The sequence below is a fragment of the Gnatocerus cornutus genome, chromosome 9 (genome assembly GCF_029298725.1).
Source record: "Gnatocerus cornutus isolate USDA-ARS CGAHR chromosome 9, icGnaCorn1.1, whole genome shotgun sequence".
In the NCBI taxonomy this organism is placed as follows: domain Eukaryota; kingdom Metazoa; phylum Arthropoda; class Insecta; order Coleoptera; family Tenebrionidae; genus Gnatocerus; species Gnatocerus cornutus.
Window position 1 is genome coordinate 11123505 of NC_142241.1, and position 17952 is coordinate 11141456.

The window sequence follows — 17952 nt, forward strand, 5'->3', positions numbered from 1 at the left end:
TAACGGATATCCGGCAAAAATGGGACAATATTATAGGTCATATTATATTGGAACAATCTTCAGACCCTTCGGATTACATTCGATTCTCTAGATTCTTTAGGTTCTTCAGATTCTTCATTTATTTCAAGGCTCTTTTGAACTCCAAAAATTTAACTTTCCTTCGTGACTTCTCCAGATTTTCCAGGAATTTTCTACCTTTTCATTCCTCCCAAAAATGTGTCACAGAGTCGCACATTTATCCACATCAAACCAAAATGGCTGAAATTCCGGACTGCGCTTAATGGACGCTGCGACAATTAGTTCCACATATCGAAACACTTCAAACAGAATTAAACTGGTGTAAACTTTGTTTGAATACGCATAAAAATGTTCACACTCTTGTTGCATTTGTATTATTCTGATATTATTGTAGTTATAAATTACTAGAAACTTGAGTAAACATGCAACAAATTAATGATGTTTATTTAAATTGTATAGCTCGCCCCACGCTAGGAAAATGTTTGTTTAATCCACGTTTAACCTGCTTCTAGTAAGATAATTTATTACGAAACACAGAAGGTCTGAATTCGGCAAATGCCGCATTTGTTTGTCTTCCGTATTCAGTTCATATTACCACATTTATTTCGTAGTAAACAGCACAAATGCACCTCAGAAACGTGATATCTGCTTTAGAATAAAAAAGTGCTCAAGTTTAACGCGTCACAAACTCCCAACTCTTTAATCTCTTTTCTTTGCAAAACCGTCTTCATAAATAAGAGCCGTACATAATAAGACGCTTTCTCATTACAAAGACAAACTTGACATGTTTTTGTTGCTTGAGGGAAAAACATGGTAAAATGACTCTCAACACGTTGAATCATACAATCCCGTCCACTAACTGGAATTTCAGAAATGATACGAGAAAAAGGAAATTTCCTCCCCACAACAAAATGTAAATGCACCTGAGTTGTAAAAATAAATGAAAGTTCAGCTTTACAAAAAGCGCTAAATGTGCACGGCATTATGAAAATTCTCTTATCACGAACGGAGTATTTTTATAATAAAAGCTCATTTCAGCGAGCTGAAAAGAAAACACTGAACAGTTAGGGCGGTTTGTGGTTTAATTCTTGCGTGTCTATTTTTTGTAAGCGCAAATAAGATAATCGTTGGAATGGAAAATTGTGTTTGTTCTATCAATACTCAATCGATTGATATTCAAACTGACTGAATTTACGACCGCTCAGAGAACAAGTAATTCTACATGGACATGTGATTATGTTCGCTGCGATTAATTCCTAATAATGTCCACGAATCAACAGGCTCTCCCGACTGATAAAATAGGAATTACCAGATTTACCACAACGTAGCATCCACACAATCAAATCAATTAATATTACGTAACCCAGACAAATTTTGACGTAACAAAACATGCCCCAAAGGTTCCTAGTTAATTTAGTCTTATACAACCAGCAACCCTTTTCACTTTTGATGGATTATCAACCACATTACGAATTTCTATAAGCTCTTTGTCTTTTAACTATGACAGAAAATCGATCGTAAATTACCAGAAGCCTAAGCCGAATCTGGAAAGCTGGAAAAAAATGTTTGCTTATTGGAGACTCATTTTTCATTTTGGTAACAAGGCGTCGGAAATATATTTTTCAAAAGAAAAATAGATAATGTATGATGCTGGGGGATGACACGTTTGACAAGGGATTTACGAGTCGGCTGAATTTCGAAAATCCCTAATCACAACACCGCGTTGCAAACTTTCAGAGTTTTAATAGCGGAACTTTCTATAAATAGAATTTTAAACTACCCAGTTAATACTTTACTACCTATTTTGCAGTTACTGGGTTATAATCAGCGAACTATTTTCTGGGGAAAGCGTTAGAGAAAACTGAATAATCCCCAAATCGCACGGATTATACCACCGACTTTAAAATTATTCATGAAATAAATGGGGGCGACATTTGATGATTCAGGCAGCTGTATTAAAATTTTCGGCGAATGGGTAATAATGGCATGTCGGAGCAGCCGAGATCTTGCTGGAAAAATCTAATTTTCTCTAGCATGAAGTTTGTTATTCTTATTTTTATCTTGTGGTGAATTTTAAAGCAAAACTATCTATACATCAAGCTAACAAGAGCGTAATTTGGTTGTCCGTAATATGCATAATTAATACTCGTTCCAGTAAACAAACTTTATTGGGTAACAGTTTCACTTTAACTTTTTCGAACTCAAATAGCGATGGAAATAGACGAACAACTTACAAACTTCCTAAATTTCCGCGCTTCGAATATTCAATTCAGCCATAAAAAGAAATAAACGAAAACTTACCCTAGACTTTTATGCCTTTGACGTCAATCACAATACGAAACTTTGTATTTATGTTAAGTTTCACCTTTACATTTTCGTGTTAAATGTATTCGAGTAGAAAGTAAGATTCCATGTATTTACGAGACACAATTTAAAAATAGAATACATTTGAGATGTCGACGAGACTGTTGTATGTAAATTTTCTCAGGCGGCGAAAATGGTGGATGCGCCGGGTCAAATTCCTGTTTGAAGCTCAGTAGTTCGGTTACGGTTTTTGGCGTTTCAACAAATTTTCGGTGAGATGGAAGGTAATGAAGAGCTTAACATTTGACCTGATTTTCAGGTTATAATCTTGTCTTATTAGGGCGGTAATGGCGCTTCAAACGCTTAATTCATCATCGACATTGAGGAGCGGATTTTGCGTCTAAGAACAAGCTTTTCTTAATCTGTGGGCCAATTGAAAGAAAATGAGTTTCATTTAAAAACGGACCCACGTTTGAAAATGTTTGACTCTTTAGTTAAATTTGTCGAAAGCTAATTGTACTCAGAAATAAGAAAATGGGAAAATTAAAATTCAGATTTTTGTATTCTGAGCGGTTAAAACAGAATTTAATTATTTTGAAGATAAGAAAGCCTATCTAATCTCGTCCGAGCAATTCAAGTAATTCAATAAGTAATAGAAGTAATTGAAAAAAATCTAATGGATCTGAAGGATTCAAAAGCAGAGTTTTAGATTTTGGAAAATGAGGTATTTTAGAGATCTAAAGTCGAATCTGAAATTTTCCCAAACTCATACCAACAATAAAAGTTCAAATGTGAGTTTGCTCATAAATGAAGCCAGTGGTTAATTTTTTGTTAATAAAAATTGTTGTCTGTCATTATTTGCACGCAATGTACAAAATAAGAAAAAATCGCGTCCAAAAATAATTTTCTAAGAAAACTTCAAGCCACAATAATAAATTACTTGCAATTAATACTAAAATTCTTGCGTGCTTTTGTTAGCTCATTTTTAGATCCGATCAACTATCTGCAATTCTTTAGTAACGACCCTTTTTTGTAATTGGATTAATTTTGATGATAACTGCTTTTTGGTCAAACAATTTACGACTTAAAAATGTTTCAAGTTGGAATCAGTTTACCTATTGGAGCGGATCATTTATTCCTTTTATAGACCATCATAGAGGTCAAACCTGCAACATTTTAATTGTCATGACGCAGAACTTTTCAAATCAATACATAGATGTATAGATTTCTTTCGATCATTCAAGAGCGCTCGCAATTTCCCATCGTTTTCTTTGCGCGCAATTTTTAACTCCAATTTTTTATGCCACTTCTCCCATTACCTGCACCGCTTCTCTTCCAATCCGTCTGTCTTTCAATATCCTAGTTATTATATCCATTGCTTCCTACTTCCGCGAAAAGCGCTTCCAGCGTCAGTGAAATTCATTTCCGCGTCATCACGGCTCTTTTTCGCGGGAAAGCGCTCGAACTCGAACTCCCGCCGCCAAGTTGGCGCAACAGTTAGAAATCCGCAAAAAAAAGGAAAACCTCCCACATCATGTCAAGACGTTTAGAAAACAGCTCTTTTATCGACTTACCAATTAAGTTCCGTATCAGCAGCACACTGAAACAAAGACATGTCTCCACTCACGGCAGGCGCTAACTGAAGCTCGACGCCAGACGACGTCGAGCGACGGTAGCGCCCGATCCGGGTGCGGAGACGCTTGCAAATGCGGCTGGGTCAATACCAGAATTCAGACTCACCTGTGAGCTTTTGGACTAGACGTGCGCCATAGGCGTACTCCCACGCTAAAGGAGGGAAGCGACGGGCGTTATTTGGAGCAACCTGTGGACGTGTGGATGCGGCGGACGTCATAACAGTACATGGTAAATTATGGAAGAGATGCTTAGACGAGAGGCTATGAGTTTTAAATTCGGAAGGGTGGGATTTTGGAGGGAGGTCAATGATCGCGAGAATCAAACGGGATAGGAATCATCTCCAGGGAGGTAAAGTCATTAAAAAAGAGCAATTTTCTTTTACTGAGGTTGAAATAAGTTCCTACGTGGATAAATTTGTCAACCTTGACACTGCGAAAAGCCCACAATATTTTTCATTAATTTGATATTCTCGGCGGTTTTCACGAAACAAGAAACTTATTATCTCGCTTTTTTTTCTATGAATTCATTACAACCTCAGAACGTGAAAATTTCGCCTGGATTTTGAGTGGCTTCCCATCTTTGCAAAGCAATGAAATATTAGATTTCCTTTACGATTTAAGTTCGAAACATGTAGAAGATTCTTTCTTTATGTGAAATTCGAATATTCCCAAAGCTATGACTCTTCATTTCTTTTTATCTACATTCGCCTTAGTGTGGTGCAAAAATATTCGAATAACGAAAATAAATCGTTTCGCGAAAATAATTCGCTGATTAAAATTTGATAACATTTTTATGCTAAAACAACAAAAATGTTTTTAGCTAAACAACAATGTAAACATTCAGATGAGGGTAAATATGCACACAGATTTTTTTAGGTTCGAGCTCTAAAACTGAATTGTTATTTGATATTCAAATTGGCTTCATTAATATTTTATTGACGGTATTCTTTGTGCAAAGTTCTTCCGAAGTTAAATAGCGAAAGGATGTGCCAAATTATAATTAAGCAGTGTATTGATGCATGGTGAAATCTCTGGAGTAATTGAATATGGATAATATGAAACATCTTCGGCGCCTCTAAGCTAATTTAGTGTAATTATGTAAAATTTCTAAATATTATAATTCGGCCGATCATTTCTATTGGTGTTCAATGATGTGACGTGGAAAATTCCCATCTAAACATGAATAATGTTTAAATTTTCTGAGTAGAGATCCACATTCATCACATCCATTGTCTTACAGCCGAAGCTGCAAAAGCAAACAGTTCTACAAGTTCGCAATTTCCATACCTAAAGTATGCTAATATTTATACAAAATGCATCAGCTGTGATCCTCAAAAGTCACTGCTTTGAGTATAAAAAAAAACTTCAAACGTTCCTGGCCTCACATCCTGCACAAGATTTTATGCAACATCCACTAATGCACGGAACATCGAACATAAATAGAAGTCAAATCGTTGCATTATCCTCACTAATTGCATTTGACAGCAACGGAACAAGCTCTAAAATGAATATGAAATTAGCTCAAACTTACCATCGATTTTGAAAATGAGATGACTGAATGATCCGACCACAAAGGAATTAATTGCTTCCAAGTTTGAAATACTGTAAACTGTTGCACAGGTTCCACAAGTTAGGCCGATTTGTCAATAATTGTAATTTCCGAGTCATAAACTAAATCCACCGACCCAACGCAGCATGCGTGCTCTACAAGCTTCGAGGTAATTTTCAAAAATTCTACGCTGTTCCAAAATTTGGAATTTTATTAGATTAATTAATTTAGTGGTGGAGCAACATTGTTATTTGTTTATTTATAAATTGCAAGTTTCAAGACTAAACGACAACTATTAAATAATGTCAATTAAATGAAAATATAAATTGAATGTTTTTTGCAATAATTCGAAAATAAACAGTATAAAAAATTCCTATTAGAGCAATACACGCTGGAATAAACATAAAAGCATGCACTAACAAGCGCAGTAAATTGCTTTGTTATCTAGCTCAATCAAAATGGCAAAATTTTGGAATAAAACAAAACAGTCGAACTCAATTATGCAAAATATTTGAAATGCAACTAAATATAACTAAAAAACGAATACGACACATCTGATAAATCTGGAAATTTAAGAAACAAAGAATCTAAGAATAGTCAGTTTGAAAAATCCATCAGAAGTCCGGGGAACCTAAAATACAAATATTTTCCGGTATTCAAAGAGTCCGCGGGATTAAGAGGCTCTGAATGGAAAAAAATGTATTGACGGTTTCAAAGGTTTTAAAGAAACATATTTACATATTTTCCACTCTTTCCCATTTAGATAAACTGATCACTCCCCATAAATTCGTCCAACTTCATCCACCATGAATTCCAAGTTAATGAAAACGGCTAATAAAATAAAACAAATGATCTATTTTGAACGCTAAGGTACAATGAACGATTTCCTTAACTGCCGGAATCAAGTTTAATGTTCCCCCCGACTTTGTTCGACTCAATTAATCCCAATCTTTGTGACTCCATTCGATTCTTACTAATTTGCTTTCCTTTCATTAGAAAATCGCACAACAACGATAGTTCGCAAGCTTCAGGATTATCAGCACGTGACGAACCATCATAACAAAGAGTGATAAATGTTTGTAAAGAATGGATGTTGAAGTGAAAATATTTTTTCCAAGAGAGCAGCTCGGACGATCGATTTGCGACAAATAGGCGGTAGTAAAATTGCGATTTCGTCGACGAACATTTCCTTCGGCAAATAAATGCAACAAGTTCGTTTCTTTGAGTAAATCGAGAAGAGTCGATTTTCTAAAGCGTTTTGAACGGTTTTAAGGGTTCGTGAAGTTCTCGCGTGCTTTCGGGGGTAATTATTTTGTGCAGCTGCATACAATTTCCAGGGAATTGCTGTGGGGTTGCCGCGATAACGTGTTTTGCGTTGGTCATAAATATAGCCATTGATAATGTATTGATTGTTTGATTTGTTGTGATTTAGGTTGGGTTTGTGTGAGCTCTGCATGAGTCATATATTATTTTAAATAAACTTTCAGACAGATGACTCGCTTGTAGCAATTTTTCTCAATATAGGCAACTCAAAGTACGCTTTTTTTTATCTACTTGTGGGAGAGAAATTTAATTTCACAGTTTGGAAGCAAGTATTGAAAAAAAACTTATAAAACTTGTCAGTGGTAGAATATCTCCATTTTACTCCCTTTAAACACACATAAAATTAGACCGATTAAGTTTCTCATCACAACAAAGCCGTTCTAATATTAAGCAGTATATGTTTCTGTCAATGTTTCCCGAAAACTCCATGCAAATTAAGAGCCTTATAAGTTTAAATTTGAAATGATATTACTTCCTTGCCATGCTTGAAGATTTATTAGATTACTTTCGCATTATGCTTTAGTAACCGTTTATTATTGCCAAAATAACCCAATTTCACGCAATAATAGCAAAGCTTTGCTACCGTTAAAAATTGTAAAGCTATAAGACTGGAAATTTTTAGAACTGCGCTTAATAGCGGTAATCACAATTTTCAATTAAAGGGAGCACAAAGACGTTTTGTTGCTGCTAATGAGATCCAGGTGGAAAAGTAAGCGCACTTACTACTTGTTCTATCAAATTTAGAATTCTTGTAATTGTAAAAAAGAGCTTTTAGAGCGGTTTGTTTTTATGCGCGGATGAACCTGAAATTAGATTATAGGAATTTTGGGTTTAAATTAAAGTTGAAAATTTTTAAAAGTTGCATTTTTGACTCTATATTATAGCAATTTGGTAGAGTTAATGAGCGACTGAATGACAGTAATTTGTGAAAATTTGATGGCCATAACGCTAAAATTGACATAATTACGAATTTAAGTTTGAAATATTGGTCATTTTTGGGTTAGATAAAAAATGAAAATTTCTAAAATTTGCATTTTTGGCTAAATACTCTAGCAAATTGCTAGACTTAAAAATAGTTAACTGTTTAAATGTCTGTTTGATGTCTTTAACACTGAAGTTGACAAAATTGCAAATTTTAACATGAAATTATGGCAGTTTTTGGTTTAAATTAAAGATAAAAATCTCTAAAATTTGCATTTTTGGCTCTATATTTTAGCAATTTGGTGGCTACAATTTTATGGCTATAACGCTAAAATAATACATAATTACGAATTTTGATTTTCAATTTGGGTCATTTTTGGGTTAAATAAAACATGAACATTTCTAAAATTTGCATTTTTGGCTCTATACTTTAGCAATTTGGTTGAGTCAATAAACGATTCAAAGATAGTAATCTGTCCATATTTTATGTCTGTAACACTAAAATTGACCAACTTGCAAATTTTATCATCAAACTATGGGAATTATTGATGAAAATTGAAAATAAAAATTTCTAAAATTTGCATTTTTAGCTCTATATTATAGCAATTTGGTGGAATTAATAAACAACTCAATAATAGTAATCTGTTCAAATTTGATGTCTATAACACTAAAATTGACAGAATTGCAAATTTTTACATAAAATTAAGGTCATTTTTGGGTTAGATTAAAAATAAAAATTTCTAAAATGTGCATTTTTGGCTCTGTACTTTAGCAATTTATTGGAGTATATAAGCGACTTAAAAACAGTAATCTGTGCAAATTTGATGGTTAAAACATTAAAATTAACAGAATTACGAATTTAATTATTATATGTTGGACATTTTTGGTTCAAATTGAAAATAAAAATTTCTGAAAAATGAAAAAGTAAGCGCATTTATTCTATCAAATTCAGAATTGTAGTAGCAAAAAACAGCTTTTAGAGCGTCCTCAGCGAAACGTTTAATGAACGGTTTGTTTTTATGCGCGGATGAACCTAAAATTTTAATGAAATAATTAGACTCGATAAAAAACTGTATTAATTTATTAAGTCGGGCGTGGCACAGAATTTTAAGATAATATTAGTTTTGTGGCTGGATGGTCCGAATAAAACAAAAAAAAAATCGCCCATTGGCACGAACCAGATTCAATGCTAACAGCAATCAATAGTGTAAGAAAATTGGAAAAACAAACAAGATAACACAATTTCCAAGGGTCACATTCGAACCTGACTCTCTAATCAAGATAAATAGCAATTTAAACCGGTTAATCAAACAAAGTCTTGCTTTAGGCGAAATTGCATCCTGTCTAGAGGACGAGCTGGAGATATCTATAAAGAAATATTAATTTAACGTGTAATTAAATTCGAAACAGCTAATTAAGACTAAAATCTCTTTAATCCCAGTTTTCTCCGATTGCCTACGACGCTCCAATTTCCGGTTTTATTGTCGGTTATGAGTTGTAGTTGTGTAGTTTGGAATTCTGATTAATCGCAAGAATTCGACTCAAAAATGTTTGTAGAAAGGAGTCGTAATCTGAGAATTTTCGCTACTATAATTATTAACGAAGAACGGTATAAATGTCAGGAGGGTTTCGTGGCGGATTTAATAACAGCAGACAGAAGGGTTTCGAGAAAATAATAAGCGGAAATAGAATACCTCCAGCAAGTTATTATTTTTAAATTAAGGACTAAATTAAGATTTTATAACGTCCCGCTCGAATTTCACTGTTAGTAATTTTAAACATTTGAAGCGAACAATTTCATTAGTTAGCCGCTGGACACTTTCAAAAGCGCCATCGATTCAATTTTCACCGTTATGATTACAAAGGGCGATCTATTGCGCTAAATATGCAAAACTCCAAAATCCATTAGCTTTTTGCCTCACCACGTGGCAAAAAGAGAAAATGTTTATGGAAAAAAGTTAAAATTGACTTTCAAACTACGTAAAAAATCCAATGATAAAAGCCGGAACAAGATCAAACTCCCACTAGTCACAGCTTCTTGTATCGCACTTTCAAATCTGTCTAGGTCCTTGGGGGATTCACACGTCCTTACAGAAAGTGGAAAATTGAGCAAACAACATCTCCAATGTAAATCCGAAAGTTTAAAGTAGTTAAACGAGCTTCCGGGTCCTATTGTGATGACGTCAACGAGGTCTTTCGTAGAAACGAGTCGAGATGAAAGAGCAGTCTTCTGTCAAAGTTGTAATGCAACAAGTTAACTCAACTTGTTCCGCAAACCCCAAAAGTGTCGCTATAATATAGAGGAGCAAGTCGTACACGACTTTTAGAAAATAGGAGCAAAGTAGAGCGGAACTCTTTGCAGCACTCGCTTTGGCTGGACCTCAGACCTAGCGCAAATTAAAGCGGAGAGCGGCGTCCAATTTGCATTTGAATCAACTGTACTTGCAATTTATTAAATATGAATGAGCTTTTATGCGGCCGTCACGAACGGACTACTGCTAAATTTTCCATGGCATTAATACGCGCCTTGTCATAAAATCCAATAACAGTAAATTTCGCTCGTTGCATAGACAAGGCATCGTAATTTATTCCAAGAATGGCGGATGCGCCGGGATAATTTTCAATTTTTCTGCTACGAAAAATTAGAACACATTACATGGTGTGAATTAGCCCATTTGCATGTACTTTCATCCCTTTTGTGTGATCATAATGTGTACTGTGATGTTTTGCATAATTCCCTCGCCTTGGTTGTGGGAAAATATTTCACTTCAGGAGACTGACATACTTTATTGTGACCCTTCGACCCAACACGATTTCTCCTGTCTGAACCCGACCCTGGACAAAGCTGTGACACGGAAAGCTTTAGCGCAGAATAAACCACGTCAGAGATTGCTAGCTTTGGATTATATATTGCTAAAGTTTTGATTTCGCAGCAATTTATTCAGAAATTTTGCTTCATAAAAGTTTTAATATGTACAATCCCTTAGGATTGGAGCGTTTGTGACTTTTCGCATTAGAGGTAGGAGAAAACAGCAATATAGGAACGCAATAAATTGTATTCCGGAAATTTTATTTTCCGGAAGAACAATTCTATATTTCATACGTGGCCCGGTGTTTTTATTGGGTTTTTATTACGTGGATGTTGGTACAGCTGATACCGTATGATTGAAGTTAGCGGCGCTCGGATGTTGTTTATGATATGGCTAAGCCCGCGATGGTTTTGCCTCCAGGAAAATATCGAAATATGCATTAGTGTACAGATCCTATTCTCTCGATAAAAATTTGATTAGTGGTGCAACTGACACGAATGCAGTTCCACACAAAGCGGATAAATCTGGATTTTGTCATCATAATTATTAAATTGAATTCCTCTCTGTATAGTAGTTTACAATTCCCCAACATTGAGTTAGAAATGTTGAGTAGTGAACAAGTTACAAAGCAAACGATGAGAGCTGCTCCGATATCAAAGCGTCACATCACAAAAGGATCAGTTAGATAGAGACACAGAGGATAAAGTTAGTAAATTTGGTGACAAGATAGGTTCCACTTTACTTGACATTTTAAACCTACCACTGGTAGCTTATAAATGCTAATTATACCGTCAGCGGCCAGAACAAATGAGAAAACAAACGAAGGAAAAACACTTCAAAGTTTGAAAGTATTGCTCTTGAAAATTAACTCCATAAAGAAGTATTTGAGGGTGGAAAAATAAGTTTGATCGAGAAGAGTAAACTAGTATAAATCTTGTTACCTCCTATTGATTCGCTTAAAGAGGGAGCATGGACGGTGGTGGAACTGTATCAACAAAATAAAAAGTCCATTAATTGAGTTTTGCTTGTCGTTTGTCCTTTATTCAAGCGACCAAAAATGAAAAATAACTCTTAATTTGAAAATAAGCAAATACGGGTAGCTTGTGGTGATTTTATTAGAAAAATTACGAATGAAAACTATCGGAATTTGGATCGAATTCAATTAATTTCGTTTCATGTTTTTTTTTTTGTATTCAAATTGGAAACTAAAAGAGTTTTTAGAAATGAAATGCAAAACAAAACAGTTTCTCAAACTTTAGACCGACTGCAGCTTTTTTCAAAAATGGTGGATGCGCTGAAAAATATGTAATTTTTATTTTCAAGTTGTCAAAAATTTTAGATTTTAAGCTCTAGCATCTAGCAGTTTCATGGAGTTAATAAACGATTCAAAAATAGTAACACATATGTCCAAATTTGATGACTGTAACATTAAAATTGATAGAAATGCGAATTTTAACGTGAAATTATGATTAGTTTTGGTTTAAATTAAGAATGAAAATTTCTATAATCTGCATTTCTGGTTCTATATTCTAGCAATTTGGTGCAGTTAATAAGCGACTCAAAAACAATAATCTGTACAAATTTTATGGCCATAACGCTAAAATTGACAGAATTACGAATTTTAGTTTGCAATATTTATCATTTTTGAATTAGATTAAAAATTAAAATTTCTAAAATTTGCATTTTTAGCTCTACAGTGTACCAAATTGGTGGAGTTAACAAACGACTCAAAAATAGTAATATGTTTAAATTTGAAGACCATAATGCAGAAATTAAATAAATTACGAATTTTAGTAAAAAAAATGAGTATTTTGGTTTCGGGTTGAAAATAAAAATTCTTAAAAAATGTAATTTTAGCTCTTTATTCTGGCAATTGGGTAGAGTTAATAATTTGTTATTTTTCCTAAAATTGATGCCCATAACACAAAAATTGCTTAAGTTATGAATTTTATAAGAAATTCAGATTGAGAATGAAAATTTCTTAAATTTGTGTTTTTGGCTCTTCAATGTAGCGATTTGGTGCAATTAGTTAGCGACTCTAAAGTAGTAATCTGTCAAACTTTAATACTCATAACATTAAAATTGCTTAAGGTACGAATTTTTGTAAGAAATGTTTGGTATTTTTGGTTTCGACTGAAAATTTCTAAAGTTTGTGTTTTTGGTTCTATGTTCTAACAATTTGGTGTAGTTAAAAAGCGTCTTAAAAGTAGTAATCTATTCAAATTTGATGCTCGTAACACCAAAATTTTTCAAGCTATGAATTTCTGTAAGATATCTTTCGTATTTTTGGTTCTGATTGAAAATGAAAATTTACAAAATTTGTTTTTTTGACTTTATTATTTAACAATTTGGTGGAGTCAATAAACGACTTAAAGATAGTTGGTTAACTGTTCAAATTTGAACAGCATCACGTAAAAATTGCCTAAGTAACGAATTTTATTAAAAAGTCATATTTGATTGATGAATTTTGGGTTTGGATTAAAAATAAAAAATTCTAACATTTGTAGTTTTGACTCTCTAAACTAGCTATTCGTTGGAGTCAATAAGTGACCTAAAAATACTAATTTGTTCAAATTTGATAACTATAACATTAAAATTGCTCAAGTTACGAATTTTATAAAAACGTTGGGAATTTTTGGTTCAGATAAAAAAATAAAAATTTTTAAAAATTGTATTTTTGTCTCGATGGTCTAGCAATTTAGTGTAGCCAATAAGCAACTTAAAAATAGAAATTTGTTCAAATGTGATGCCTATAACACCAAAATTGCATAAGTTACGAATTTTTGTAAGAAATATTGGGTATTTTTGTTCAGAATAAAAATGCAAATTAAAAATTAAATATTATTTTTTAATTTCGCGTAATTTCGCCATTTTCATGCATCCCCAAAGTTTATATTATTAATATTATTGATTTGGTTTAATTTAAATTTTTGCAACTGAACAATTACTTGACATTTCCCTAATTACATATTTTTCAATTGCTTAAGCATCTCATATTATTATACTCAACACTTGCAACGCAACTTGCTTTTACACGAAAGTGTCAACAATCGTTAAGTGTATAACATAAATTCAGGTGGGCGAAAAATCAATAAAAGTCAAATCTATAAATTAAACGAACACGTAGATCCCAAAAAGAAATTGCGTTGGTGTTACATCAAGCGTAAGATGCTGTTATCTAACCCCGATAAAAATAAACAGTTATTACCTCCCTGGTTATCTGTTTTATCTCAAGTGTGATGTGGGCACTTCTTTATATCAACTGTTAAAGTGTGATGAGTGCAACACTGTTGAAGTTACTTTGTGGTCTTTAAAGAGTTTATTGCAGAGAATATTATCTTCAATACGTGTAAATTTTTGTACATATTTTATAAATCAAAATAATGAAAACACTTTGGGCCTCAATCAATTTAAATTGCTTGTAATAACACCAATCGCAACTCTTAATACCCAACAAAATCACTCAAGAATGCTTCGTTTTACGTATCGATTTGCAACGCTGTGTGCGACAAAATGAACATTTATACGGTGTAATCTCTACTTATATGTAAAATTTCTGGCTTTTAATAGCCTAGCGGTTGGAGTAAATTAACTAGTTTCGAAAATCCTATAAAGGTAAGGTCGAGACCCATTCTAATCTTTAATTTACCGAGCTTTACGTCCGATCAAAAGCTCAATTTTCACCTATAAAAATTACACATTTGTGTCTTTCATTTTATTAAAACGAGTCAGGTAAGTCGGGAAGCCCCTAAACTTTTGTCATGTATTTGAGACATAATAGAAGCTCAGTTCTGTGCTTGCAGAATTCAGCAGAACGTCACACGTTTCCCCAATTTACATTTTTTGAATTGGTTCACCAAACGTGCGGTCTTTACACGTGGGAAATCGGAATACAAGCTAAGATCAAATTTGTCCGGAGCCAAAAATTGAATCCGAGTAATTATCTAACTGTTTAAAGGGCAAAAGTAAAACTCACCAATTGTCTGAAAGTGGAGTAAACGCGCACAAAGACATCTCTACAACAGCACCAACTGACTAACACTAGCGTCGGAACGCCACTGACGCCGCAAACTGGGTCAATAAATCTTGACGACTTCCGACCCATCCGTTCTAAAACGTGAAAAATATTATTGTGTTTTTTTGACAAATGACAGGTTGTAGGAATATGAATAAACATGAAGTAAAAAATGAGAGCCCGCGGGAGAAATGATGAAATATTCCCTTAATGCGCATTACGAGTAACTCGTGCATTTCAATTTCGCGTTAAAAATTAAAGAAGACGATCGAAAGCTCGCGGCTTTGTAGACAAGATAGGATCTTCTTTCTGCACCTTATCACGTTTATTCCGAGCTACTCGTGATTTATTAAAATGTAGGAAAAATACAACTCCTGGGCGCATACATATTTCACAATCTGTGTCGGATGGAAAATGCATCTGAGCTTTGAGAAATTACTGTGGTGATAATGAAGTGCATTATTTTCATTAATTTAACAGTGGAGTGACTCTTGTGGAATTTTCCTGTTTGCTATAAAGATAGGATGCAGCTAAAATTTATATGAGCCATTGTCTGTTATCAAAGCACACATATATTCCTGCTGTAATAAAGGAATTTCTTTATTCATGAGCGGACATATTCAATTCCAAAGTACCTCACAAAATTATTAACAGTGTACGACCTGCAAACGTGTATAATACAGCTCAATATTTACTTTCTGAACGTTATTCTTAACCAAGCAATTCCGATATCTGGAAATATTTCCAACCACGTAACTGCCAGCATCCAATACCCTCTAAACCGCAATGTGAACGAGAAAAAACCTCATAAGGGATTGAAAAACAGGCAGAACAGGTCATGCATGACCTTTCCTCCTCTTTCTATGGATATTTCAATTTACAAAATAACAAAACGAATCACGATTTTAAATTAAGTTTCCGATGTGTGGAGATTGGCATTGCGTGACGGATTTTGGACTTGTTGCTAATTCGAATAGTTTGAACTTTTTGTGGTTTATTCCAAGCACGATTTGGCTAAAAATTCCGTCAATAACGATTAAATCCTGCCGCCGGCCTGCTGGGCTAGCAGAATCCTCATAATCTGATATTGGGAGTTGTAAGTCGCGTGCAGGATTCCAGATCAGATTTGAACATGTCTGCCATAAATAAATAATCGATTAGGAATAGTGGATTCGATAAGTTTGCTCTTTATTATGCAAATTTGGCAGCAATTGAAACCGCTTATTTTCATCGATTCTGTCAGGTGGTTACATAATGGCGGAGGCGCAAGCTTTCACGGGTTACATGCTGAAAATAATTAGATTTGTGTGGTTTACATAATTATGCAGAGCACGAGGAATTTTTCTCTTGTCTTCAGCACGCCGACAAAGAATATTTTCGATGGGCAGGAAATTGTGTGACCGTGTAAGTAAATTATTCAAGGAAGTTGGAATTTGGAAAAAAAGAATTATACAAGCTGTAATTAATGACTGGTACTAGGATTCGTTATTTTCTACAATTTTTCTGAGCGAAAGCTTTTCGTTTATGGCAAACTATCAGTTCATTGTAAGTTTTTTGGTTCAGATTGAAAAAAAAATCTGAAATTTGTATTTTTGCCTCTATATTTTAGTAATTTAGTGGAGCTAATAAACGACTGAAAAATAATAATGTGTCCAAATTTGATGACTATTGAACATTCACGTTGCCCCAGTTACGAATTTTTGTACAAATGTTGGGAATTTTTTATTTAAATCGAAAATAACAATTTACACAATTTGTATTTTTGGCTCTATTGTCTAGCAACTTGGTGGAGTCAATACTTGACTCAAAAGTAGTGACGCGTCCGAATTTGGTGGCCATAACACTAAAATTACTTAAGCTACGAATTTTTCTAAAAAATGTTGGAAATTTTTGGTTCAAATCGAAACTAAAAAAATTCTAAAATTTGTGTCTTTTGCTCTATTGTTTAGCAATTTGGTGGAGTTAATAAATGACTCAAAAGTAGTAATCTGTCCAAATTTAATGCCCATAACACCAAAATCATTTAAGTTACGAATTTTTGTTAGAAATGTTAGATACTTGTGGTTCAGATTGAAAATAAAAAAAAATTAAATTTGTTTTTGTGGCTCTAGAGTCTAGCAATTTGGTACAGTTAGTAATTGACTCAAAAGTAGTAATCTGTGCAAATTTGATGCCGACAACACTAAAATTGCTCAAGTTAAAAATTTTCGTAAGAAATGTTGGGAATTTTTGGTTCAAATCAAAAATAAAAAATTCCAAAATTTGTGTTTTTTGCTCTATTGTTTAGCAATTTGGTGGAGTTAATAAATGACCCAAAACTAGTAATCTGTCCAAATTTGATGCCCATAACAGCAAAATCATTTATGGTACGAATTTTTGTTAGAAATGTAGGATACTTTTGGTTCAGATTAAAAATTAAAAATTTTTAAATTTGAATTTTTGGCTCTTGGAAGTCTAGCAGTTTAATGGAGTTAATAATTGCTTCAAAAGTAGTAATCTGTGCAAATTTGATGCTGACAACACCAAAATTGCTAAATATTGGATATTTTTGGTTCAGATTAAAAATTTTGATCATGATTCAACGACTGAATTGCAAGAAAACAGCAGAAATCTGCACGAAATCATCAAAATTCTCAAAGAAATCCGCTTATTTTGATTCTAAACGACGATTTCTCGCAGATTCTCACTGTTTTCTGACTTGAATTTACAAAGAAGAGCTCTAAATCTACAAAACCACCAATTTTTAACAAGATTCAACAGCTGAATTGCAAGATAACAGCAGAAATCTGCACGAAATCATCAAAATTCTTAGAGAAATCCGCTTATTTTGATGCTAACCGACAGTTTCGCGCTGATTTTCGCCGTTTTCTGGTTTGGATTTGCAAAGAAGAGCTCGAAATCTACAACACTACTAATTTTTATCAAAATTTAACGACTGAATTGCAAGAAAAAATTGTATTTTTGGCTCTAGAGTCTAACAATTTAGTGGAGTTAATAATTGATTGAAAGGCAGTAATCTGTGGAAATTTGATGCCCATAACACCAAAATTACTTAAGTTACAAATTTTTGTTAGAAATGTTGGAAATTTTTGGCTCAAATCGAAAATAAAAAATTCAAAAATATGTGTTTTTGAGTCTCTTGTCTAGCAACTTGGTGGAGACAATAAATGACTTAAAAGTAGTAATCTGTTCAAATTTAATGCCCATAACACCAAAATTATTTAAGTTACGAATTTTTGTTAGAAATGTTAGGTATTTTTGGTTCAAATCGAAAACAAAAATTTCTAAAAATTGTGTTTTTGGTCCCATAATTTGGCAAATTGGTGGAGTTAATAAGCCACTCACAAGTATTTAATCTGTTTAACACCAAAATTGCTT

General features: G+C 33.5%; 1 protein-coding gene across 2 annotated transcripts in view; it reads right to left on the reverse strand.

Moving 5' to 3' along the window:
• LOC148168791 (uncharacterized) overlaps positions 1-14623 on the reverse strand; it is a 58253-nt gene extending 43630 nt beyond the window's left edge. Inside the window, exon 1 of one of the 2 annotated variants that reach the window (XM_088045316.1) lies at positions 14536-14623. The gene's annotated coding sequence lies outside the window, so the exon portion shown is untranslated. Of the gene's footprint in view, positions 1-3896; positions 4036-14535 lie in introns of those variants that run through there. The other variant, XM_088045314.1, reaches the window with a different exon arrangement.
• Between the last annotated feature and the right edge of the window lie 3329 nt (positions 14624-17952).